Source organism: Ischnura elegans, chromosome 11, assembly GCF_921293095.1.
Source record: "Ischnura elegans chromosome 11, ioIscEleg1.1, whole genome shotgun sequence".
Lineage (NCBI taxonomy): Eukaryota > Metazoa > Arthropoda > Insecta > Odonata > Coenagrionidae > Ischnura > Ischnura elegans.
The window spans coordinates 6709386-6720445 of record NC_060256.1 but is presented as its reverse complement, the minus strand read 5'-3'; the positions used below and the strand labels follow the sequence as shown (position 1 = coordinate 6720445).

Sequence of the window (11060 nt, the reverse complement as noted above, 5' to 3'; positions counted from 1 at the left end):
GGAAATGTTATTTTTCACTCAAAGTTTTTTAAATCTAATTCAAAGGTGAGACTATTCACTCTGTGACGTCCAAGCGTCATACGAAAATTTATATATTGATTCGGCCATGAAGCCGATTTCCTAGGACATTGCTTTGTCTCATTATGAGTGTTCTTTTTTTTAATTGCAGAGGTCGTTGGATGGTATTGTGTGAGTTGACTACTCGAGGCCTCGATGAAAGCACGTGCAAAGAGATCGACAGAATAGAGCTCGTTGCCGCAGGTTCACGGTAAGATTTCATTCATTCCTCTTTCAAGTTTTGAGTTCACTTCAGAACCATTATTTAGTGATCACATAGGTACACTATGATTTTTACATTCAGGAACCTCGAAGATAAAAGTAATAAATGCGTGAGAAAATAAATAAATATTTTCACATTTCCTACGCGAAAATATTTAATTCAACCGCACCCAAAATTAAGATTTCGCGCTTTTTTTGTAACACTCACAAAACTAAAATCCTGCGCTGAATCTCAAGGCATTGATTGGTTGACGACGACGATAGCGTTTGCTTTCATATATTTCGATTTGAAACTTCCTTTCTAAGAAATTAAATAATTCGAATGAAGGACAGGTATGGGAATTGTCGTGAATCTATCATAAGTATTTACTTTGCTGTTTAATTTTCTCATTGTAATGCGGAGGTCGAGGTTTCCATATTGGCCTTGCTTTTGGTAACTCAGCATCCGTCATGCGTGCTCAAGTAATAACTTCCTCGGGGACCCTACCTGAGTGAAACATGAGATTCCGGTCATATTTTCTACCTATCTGAATTTTTCCGTGAATTATATATTCCGAGTATAAGTGACATATTTTAAAAAAAGTCGCAACAATAATGTATTGATACTCTTTTTTGTTTAAGTTTGGGTACTTATTTTCCGTTGACGCTTTTTTCCTTGCTATTAAATGTTTATTAAGCCAATGGTGTTGGAAAATTCAGTATATATTTTTCATTTTTTTCGGCTGTTTTGTTTTTTGATGTGATAACTTAGACCTCTGGTTCTTTGCATGATCTTGAGAAATAATTTATGTTATTTCTTTCGTATCATTAGCTAGTCTAGACTTCAAAATTAAATTAAATCCCACAAGAAATTACTATAATACATCCTCCTGGATAGCTATTTTATCCTTAATATGGATGCCATATTTGTAACTTCTGTTTTCGTCTTTTAAAATAATTTCATCGTGTTGATTTTATAATTTCATTATTGTTTTCCATTCCATAAAATAGTACATACATTTTTGCTATCAATTTTTAGTAATACCCATGAAGTACAAGTAATTCGTAAAAAAAGTTATATGAATAACACTCAGCTCACTGTAATGATTTCCGGGAAATTTTTTAATATTGCCCAATCATATCTTTAAAATTTTTAAAGAATAATGAAAATACATTGAAATATTGCCGATAAGATAATCGTCAAATTATTTGGAACTACCCACTGTTGCATTTTTTTTAATTTTAAAAATTTCTACACGCTTAAAAAGTTAATATTTTCTAAACGTCTTCCTCGAAATGATATTTCTGAGCTGAGAATCAACTTTTTATGTCTCTCCTTCGTTGGATTATGAGAATTTTTTTGTTATATTACCATAGGTCACGCTTGTGGACAACGACAGTGATTGCTTCTGGAGACAACTGTTCAGGTCCATGAAATGGACACCTGAAGGTTACTGCGCCAACAACTAGAGAATTGAAGATTTTATCGTGAAGAAAGGAAGAATGAAGATAGGAAGAAGACACCAAGCCTGAAGATAGTTGTTTTTTTTGCATTTTTTGTTGCAATTATTGTACAGGGTCTTTGTATATTTTTTATTAATGCATGTATTTTTTCCAGCTATAGTTAGGATTTGCGGCAGGAGAGTAGGGATTTTATATTGCGTCCTAACGTCGAGTAGAAATGACTCAGATTAGGCAGGTCTTCGTGTATCGTGGCCACGATTCGGTATTTAGGCGTTTAATTACCTCAGGCGTATAAAGTAGTATTTAGGTAGGCAGGGCTGTATGAATGGATGAATGTGATTTGATGAATGAGTGAATGGAATGTCATTTTATGAGTGAGTGTGTGCTTGTAGTAGTAGTGGTACTAATGGTAGTGTTAGTAGCAATACTGACACTAACTCTCCCTTCCTTTCACTAAAAATCCCTCCCCACCCTCCCTCCCCCTCACAATCTAAACTGCTCCCTCTACGTGGGGAGGGGGATAAACAGAGGAAAGTCTATACCAATCAATTGTTAATTTTAATGAATCGTTTATGTTATCTCCTGCTTGAATTATAGCGTTGGACTTTCCTCTGGCTAAAGCAGTATGGTATCCTAGTGCAATTTCAAATTCTGTATTTGTGCTTTGTACTTAGAAGGTTTGAAGTGATAGAATGTCTAATTTTTGGCTTGTGTAATTTTGTTCTGTTTATAATTTTTTCATTTTTTTATTCTTTTGGTTGAAATATGCTTCATGGTGACATTACTGATTTTTTTTTTATTCACTTTTTTATTATTTTAGCTGATTTTATCCACGAATTTTTGGTACTTTTTTTTATATTTTCTCATTACTATGATACGTGAATAAGTATTTCTGTGTTCTTTTAAGGAATTAAAGTAATATAAAAATTATTTTCTGTATTCACTCATTTTCACTGCTCTTGATAATGTTGTGTTGTGTAATGGTATATTCTATAAAATTAAATATCAACTTAGCATTCCTATTTAGCCTATCCAATTAGCATTATTCCCATTTAAGCATATTCTTTGTAAAATACGTTTTTGTTTCTCCTTTTCGTTGGTATTGGGGATCCTTTGTTAAAAGCATGATTCAACTGTCTCTACATGCTAAAATATGGCAATAATTTTTCTATTACCTTTGTGCATATTATTTTTTGTAAGTATATGTAGAATTAGCTTGAATTAATAAAAATTTGAAGTACTGCGCTTTTTGAATCCCTTGTTTGGTAGGCTTTTCTTCGATGCTGTTATTATGTGCCCAGTCAGTGTTTCTAACCTGCCATCCATGTTGACGGCTTCCGCTGGGAGTATCAAGATTGTTTGTCTCATTTACTGGTGAAAAATTCATAATTATATTTTTACTCCTGGTTTTCATTTTATATACAATAACACTAAACAGTAGAAATTAGAATATTGTTGACCTCACAATGTGGGTCCATATGTAAAATTATGCATGGGTTTTGCATGCTAAAAAATTTCGAGATTGAAAAACTTCTGAATACCTAGGTGAAAATGAGACAACCGCGGTTAAAGGTCTTGAGAAAATGAATACGCTGCTTTTTAATCAAAGAGGACTACCGTGGCCCTAATGAGGATCCAGAGGTGGTAACCACCCTTGTCAAAGGGATGGCATAAGCAGCATGGTTGCTAAGATGGCCAAGTTTCCAAGTATGCTCAAGTCAACATACCGATATTGTCAACTTGTGATCCCCAGGGTTCATGCGTGCGGCAAATGTTTATGTTGTTTATTTTGCACTCCCTGGGCAGCCGAACTGACTCACCATAGCGTTTTTTCTTGGAAAAGTTATTAACGAGGTCTGCAGATCACCCAGTTCAACACCTACGGCTATACGGAGGTCATTTGTTATTGACGCATGAGGTGGAGTATCTGGACAAGCAAGGTGTCAACCCTAGTCTTGGAAGTATGAGTCAGTGAAGTAGTATGTGATTAACTTTAGTGAAACTTCTTTTTCTTTGACCCCCTAAAATCTCTGATTTTCCAATGACTGAGATCTAAGGACAATTGAATGACTATATGATATGCAGGTATGGATTTTTATGCAGCGGTTTCACCTTTTTTCACATTTCACCTTTCTTACGTGCTGCAGTGCTTTCACTCCTGATTCGGCATTTGGGATTTTTCATAAAATGAATTGATGAATGAAGGATCTGATTCTTAAATCAATATTCCTTTATCTGAAGGTCATAATTTAAGGTAAAAGAATCACAAATTTTGGCCTCGAATATTAGAAAGAGGATGTTCTATTCGCCCTGTGTGTTGCCACCCATCGCGAATTTAAATGGGTTTACTAAAGTCGCCACTCACGTCGCTGACAGACATATATATCTGAGTTTGATGGGGAAATAAAGAGTAATTAGGAGCGTCCACTGAAGTTTACATTCATGATGATGTGATTTATCAAATAGTGCAACTACAGACCCAGCCAGCACACTCGCCGACGTTCATGTAAACGTCCAAGACAACGAAGCGGCAACAGTTTATCCTTTGACGTTGCGCCGTGGATGATATCAACATGACGGCAACGCGTTGCCGTGAAGTTGCTCAGTTTGGACGGCTACTTCATATCCTATTTTATGTGAATGCATTCGCTCTAATTAACGATCTGCTAGAAATAAAAGGTTTCACGACTTACGCAATTAACTTTGCATAATGTGTTTTATGGGATAAGTGGTATTTATTCGACTATTTTGTGGATTTATAAATTAATATGTCTCCAAGTCACTCGGTGGCGATGGAAAAAGATTGAGATAATATAATAAGCGTCTCTCAAGGTTGACGATTCTCTGGATATTTATTATCGGCGAAGTGAAATTACTAAAATACCATTGATAATTAAAGGCTGTACCATTACGATTTCCTCCTTCGCATGAAATTTTACGCTCGATCATATCGTCTGCTCACGACAGCGAGGCCATGCGAAACCATCGTGCGCGCGGTGCGCGCAATGCGAAATGCACTTTGGGAAGAACCCGTTATCCGCCGTTGCCGGTAGCCATAGTAACTTTGGTACATAGCTTTGTTGATATGTGAATTCATGCTTTGTGTTCGTCGTGATGCTTTTCTCCTTTTTGAATGGTCGAGGGACGGTTTTCGTTCACCAAACCTTTAGTAAATAGATTTTTTCAAGAACTTTAATTTTACTTAAATTGTTCATTTACTTCATCCGTCAAACTTAACGTGGTTTCAGCTTCTCCATTTTCACTTTTCATTTCATTTCACCTTCATATCCGATTATCATGTCCACCCGTCGTACTCTGACCTTGATTCCTAATTTTCACTGACGTGAATTTTCGTTTGTAATTTTCACTAGCGTAAGTTTTCGCGAGTGATTTTAACTCTTGTTAAATCGTGTTCTTAGTGAGAAAAAGTGTTCAGTGGTTACAAGTTTTTTTGACTCTGGCTAGGGCAGTGCAAGTTAGAAGCCTCTTGGAGGGTTCAACCACCGTATCCGCCAGGATTCGTGAAAGGTAAGTCTAGACTCTGTTTACCGTCGTTCATTATGAAATTCTTTAACAGTACACTTAAGTTTTCATTACCATTGAGTTAGTTCTGTTGTGTTTCTATTGTATGGATCGATGTATGTCTGGTGGGTGCTCATACTGCGAGTTTGTGGGTGCACGATGGAACGCTTAAGTTTTTCACTCAATGGAGTGCAACGTTCAGTACTGCACGTTGGTGAGAACTCACCCCCTACTCTTGAAATATTGAGTTGAGCAGTAAAATTTAGCATAATCGCAGAGATATTTCCTCAATTACTTGAGTGTGCAATCATTTAATGCATCACTATTAACTAGTCTTCATATACAATAATTAACTTTACTTTCAATGGAATTTTATGATCTCATGTTTTTAAGTAACTGAAGAGTGAACGCCTCATAGTCATGATTTTTTTCCTCTTTTTTTCAGGATGCCTTGGCAAGTGTTAATATTTCTTCCACATAAAAAAATTTACTGGCCTCACAGTGCAGGCTTTTGCATAGTCATGGGTAAAATTGGATGGAGATAAGATTATTGAATATTACCCTAGGCTATAACTGGTCTTCAGTGTCACAGGTCATAAAATGGCTCTCGACTCAGTGAGGAATGGGGTATCTGGGGCGTGAAGTTCTGCATGCCTCCATTTGGTGAGTTTGCAACAATATTTGTGAGCATTTGTTTTGATTAAAGGGAGGGTTAACATCTTTGACTTGCAAGGGCAGGGTGCCTTTTAAATGTATTCAAAGGGGTTGTTTCATGGTGTGTGTGTGTGAGAGCACTGACTTGGTTGTACATGTTAAACTAGTTCTCTAAGCCAAGTATTAAATATTTTTATTTTAGTTAATTTTGACATTGACTTCATGCTTTGAAATGTGTGGCTAATGGTGGCATTTTATAATAATCATCTTCCAGAGACTGTAGTGGCAGCTGTCGCTATTGAACAGAGATGGCTACTTGTGAAGACGGAGAACCCTATTGGAAAAATTCAATGGGAAAAAATTCAATTGAAATGTTCAATTGAAAAGTGACAAATTTCAATTGAATTTTTTTCAGTTGAAAAAAAAAAATTCAATTGAAAGTGACAATTTTCAATTGAAAAATTAAATTGAAATTTGTCACTTTTCAATTGAGCGGTTCAATTGAAAAAATTACAAATACATAAATGCATCCAATATGGTAAACTTATTATTAGGTAGAATATACTTAACATCTAAATTTCACGAATCCCGAATTCTGAATAAATAAAATATGTGAACAAAAATTAAAGTTGAAATATTCTTAGAAGCAGTGTCATGAAAACTTAAATTGGGCTTTTCCACATGTTACAACACTTCTCACAATCATGAATAGCTATCGAAAAGCTGTATAGTTTTGCCATGATTATCAGAACAACAACTATACCACGAGAGCCACATCTTTTATCAGTTCGAACAACGTTGGAGTAGTTGTCGAAAAGAAAACGTTTTTCCGCGATTAGCGATAACAACTTCACCAACAAATATCTCACACGTCTTTATCTAAGAAAGGCTTCTTTAAAATACTAATAAATATAATTCTGGTTTAGCATGAAGCCAACATAACTTGTTTTTCACAACAGAAACATGTCACTCATGTTTATACTAGAACACGGGAATTTCACTTCACACAAACAAACCTGCGTGATACACACTATTCCGACAATGCTAGTAGTTTTTTGTCGGCGACGTAACGAACGTACGCATAATTAAGTTACATAAATATGCTTACATTTTAAACACAAACGTTAGTATAACCAGTCAAAAACTGAAGGCAAACGATGCATTACTAAATGAACACACTACAGCACAACAATCACATCAAGACTTCCACTATATCTCTGAAGAAACACACGAATGACCTAAAACAACGCTGTGGAGATCAAGCACAGGTTATAAATAACAACGATACTAAATAGTCTTTTCTCCACAAGCAAACAATTAACCATAACCCGGTCAACCATGTGCACGTAAACATATGAATAACGGTATAACCGGTATAACGGTATTTTTTATTTCAATTGAATATAGGAGAATTCCATTGAGTATTTGAGATTTCAATAGGATATTTGGGAATTCCATTGAAAATTTGAGAATTCCATTGAATATTTGAAAATTCAATTGTATCTTTTCTTCGAATTCAATGGAATTTCCTAATATTCAATTGGACATTCGTATTTTCAATTGTAAATTTGAAAATTCCATTGAATTTTTGGATATTCAATTGAAAACAAGGAAATTCAATTGAAAATTGGCATTTTCAATTGATTTCAATTGGAATTTTCAATTGAATCGGCTGATTTTTTCCAATAGGGAAACAGACATGGAGGCATTTTAGTCACTGAAATCAAAAAATACTGGGAAAGGAAAAGGACAAAAAAGAATTGAAAGTATCCTGATGTAAGTAATTCTTCATCTATGGAGACTGATGATGACAGAATACTGAAACCACCATCACCTGGTAAATGTTTGCATATAAGAATTTGCTTTTTTGAGTGCTTTATCATGTGCAAATGTAAGTGTAAAGCTTATCTATTCTGTTTTCAGTTGCATGAGTGCCTCCTAAGAAGGAAAGGTTGCACTTAAAGATTCCTCAAACAATGTTGGAGTGAAGGAGCCTTAAACTTTTCTATAGAATTGGAGTGTTATTTCTGAAGAATCAGTGAAGTCCAATTGTTAGCACTTGGTGCACCCAATGAGGTCAGAGGTATCGGGGAAGATTTCTCAGGATTTGCACCAGGTAAGGTCCTCCATTTCTCCTTCCAATGTTTCCGCAAGCAACTCACCAATCGTCTCCAGGGATTCTGGAATCCAAGGTTGGATTCCTAAATCGTTTGGTTCTTGAATCCCTGAAGACGATGGGTAAGTTGCTTGTCGAAACGTTTGAATGAGATCTGGAGGACCTTATCCAGTGCAAATCATGAGAAATCTTCACTGCTATTGTTTGCTGGGAAAGAACCTGAAAGAGGAGTATTTGGTTGGTATTTCATTTACATTGTCAACTGTTTGACTTCATAGCCTCCTAAGTGTTAATATGCTCATGGTACTTTGTATAGATTATCACTTTGAGTCTTAAACTTAAGTTATGGTACCATCATCACCTCCTTGTTGATATTTAATTTTATGATAACTCTGGGATGTACTTAGAAATTAAAAATGCTGTGCCACTATGTTCAATGGTTCTCAGCAATTATCATAGATAATTAATTATCTGGTCATCTCATTTTTCAGATTTTATTTCATGAAGGAAAGATCTTCGAACATCATGTTTAAGAGCAGTCAGAACAATCAAATGAGGACTGGGCTTAACAAAAGTCAAAAACAAGTGTTCTACCCTAACATAGAATGAGTTAGCTGTGTCTTTCTGTTTGAAGGGACACTCAGAAAACAAGAAGTGCATTTTAGCTCCATTATAAATGTCTCATTTGGTAAGTATTTTTTAATCATTGGTGCTTTCGATTTACTCTTATCTTATCTTGGAATACAGTTGAATGAAAAGAGCTTTTCATCATGTGTTCATATTTCATATTCAGCATAATATCTAATCCAATTATGATTACCTTGCAGGGAGTGTAAAAGCCAAAATAAGCCTGATTTGATACTATCAGTGTGAAAAGAAGCATCAGGGAATGATCCCAGGCCTCAAAATACAGAGCAGAGAAAGAGAATAAGAAACGAGAAAGTGTTCTGAAAGGCAACTCAAAGGGGATCTCGAAGAAACATGATTCTTTCAATTTGCCTATCTCAGAACCTGTCAGTGTGGAAAGGCAGTTTTGTTTGTAGTCTCATAACATGATTGTGGGATAAGGTGAGGTCAGCGACTGATCACTGTTACGACAGACACAGCTATGTCATTAATGCTCCTTGATTTTTGCCTGACAAGGGAGAAGGAATGTTTCTTCACCTTCTTAAATGCCCTATTTTTTATGATTTTTCAAAATGCCAAATGCTGCTAGGAATAGGTCCAAGTTTGGTTGAATAGCCTTTCGTATAGCTGAAATAAATTAATTTTACTTCATTTCTTTCCTGTGAACCTAGCTCAAATGCTATAGAATGCCCTACCCTTAAACAGCTCCATGGAGTGGTGAAGCTTACGTCTTATTCCATATATGGAGGCATAAAATGCTGCAGGAACGCTAGGGTGTGTTAGCTTGTGGTGATCAGCTTCCTTATTGTCATAGAACACAGCAATTTAATAATAGGGCATTCATAATAGGGCATCATGCTTGCTATGGCAGTGAACAACTGAATGTGTACATTGTATGAAGAAAACTTCTTTAAAAATAACATTTCCTAATTACCACATGCTAATGTTCCCTGTCACCACAACCTTGAATGTGTATGTCCTTGTATGAAATGGCTGTTTTCCATGGTAATTAAGTAGTTGACCACTAAAATGAGAGGCCACATTAAATAGTGCACACTGGTGTTGCTATTGCATTTCATGCCTCCGTGTTCGGAATAAGACTTCAATATGTTATGTCAAATATAACTTTACAAAACAATCCCCTGCCTGTTAGGATCTGCTGCAACAGAAAATTTGAAAGTAAATTAAATCTAGACTCCAAAAAATTGAATGCAAGTTTCTGTTAAGACCTCAACCCTTACTATGTAATTAATGATGTAAAACTATAATTTGTTTATTCTCCTATTTTGATATTGGAGTCATGTGTGAGATTGATATTTTTCGTACTGTTCCTCGTGGGGGATCTATTGTGCTTGAGGCTTTAACATAAATATTGCTGTAATTCTATAATTTCCACTTGAAAATGATCATGCTATCTTTTGGTTAGCATTATATTTTGTTTTGTATTGATGGAGACCTATTTCTTTCCATTTTCGGTTATGAACTACCCTGTAGCTCATTGTTTTTTCCAACTGTCATTTCCCCAGGTGGGGCTGCTCTGATTACAAAATCAGTTGCTCTGTGGTGTGTTAGGTGCTTTTGATATCATTGCTGTTGTGACCTCTTAATACCGTTTGCTTGAATATCTAATGGATTTTAATGTTTGCAGCGAAAATAAAAGTTTATTTTCAAAATTCTGTCAATGATTGATTTCTCTATTAAACCCAGACCTATCAATTATTATTTGAATTTATTGGAATACCCCGCCATGGTAGCAGTATCAACGTGGTATCAAAAAATCCCGCTAGATGGCGCCACAGTCGCGATGCTGCCCAGTTAGTTCTCGAAAGTGCCGGTAGGTGTCCCTGGTGTCTGTGACGTCACCGAAAAGAAACTGTTGCTTTATCGTTGGCGACATTTAACGGCATTTTTGCCCCTTCGTTGCTGCCTCGTTGCCGTCATGTTTATAGCAACGTATTCAGCCGTTTCTTTATCGTTGATGGAAAGTTGCCGTAATTTAAGGGGCAACGTCCTGTTCTGTGCTGGCTGGGGAGTGATAAACTGTTTGAAATAAAGACACTTAATTTTCATACGTTTTGCTTTGGGGGCTATATATTTTTTTAATTTATCACTATTCCTCTTGTTATTAGTGCTTTATATTTTTGCTCATCATCATCATTAGTCAACAATCCTAAGATTGGTTTGACGCAGCTCTCCATTTCTCTCTCCTATCCGCTAATCTCTTCATAGCTACATATTTATTCTCTTTTACATCCTTTATAACCTGTCCGATATAACTCATTCGGGGCCGTCCCTTGCCCTTTTTCCCTTCCACTTGTCCTTCAACGATTGTCTTCATCAGACCATCGTGCCTCAAAATGTGGCCAACTAAGTTGTCCCTTCTTCTGCTTAATGTTTTTAGGAGGCTTCTCTTTTCTCC

The 11060-nt window shown here is 35.9% G+C and overlaps 2 long non-coding RNA genes across 3 annotated transcripts; both read left to right on the top strand.

The window, feature by feature from the left end:
- The first annotated feature begins 5230 nt into the window (after positions 1-5230).
- LOC124168139 lies at positions 5231-6232 on the top strand. 2 transcript variants are annotated; one of them, XR_006866856.1, is made up of 3 exons: positions 5231-5250; positions 5690-5907; positions 6173-6232. It is a non-coding gene; the product is annotated as an uncharacterized LOC124168139 (long non-coding RNA). The 2 variants fall into 2 exon arrangements; XR_006866855.1 differs by lacking the exon at positions 5231-5250 and adding an exon at positions 5300-5458.
- Positions 6233-7596: 1364 nt separating this feature from the next.
- Positions 7597-10317, top strand: LOC124168137. Its single transcript, XR_006866854.1, has 4 exons — positions 7597-7735; positions 7822-8251; positions 8506-8702; positions 8842-10317. It is a non-coding gene; the product is annotated as an uncharacterized LOC124168137 (long non-coding RNA).
- The last annotated feature ends 743 nt before the right edge of the window (positions 10318-11060 follow it).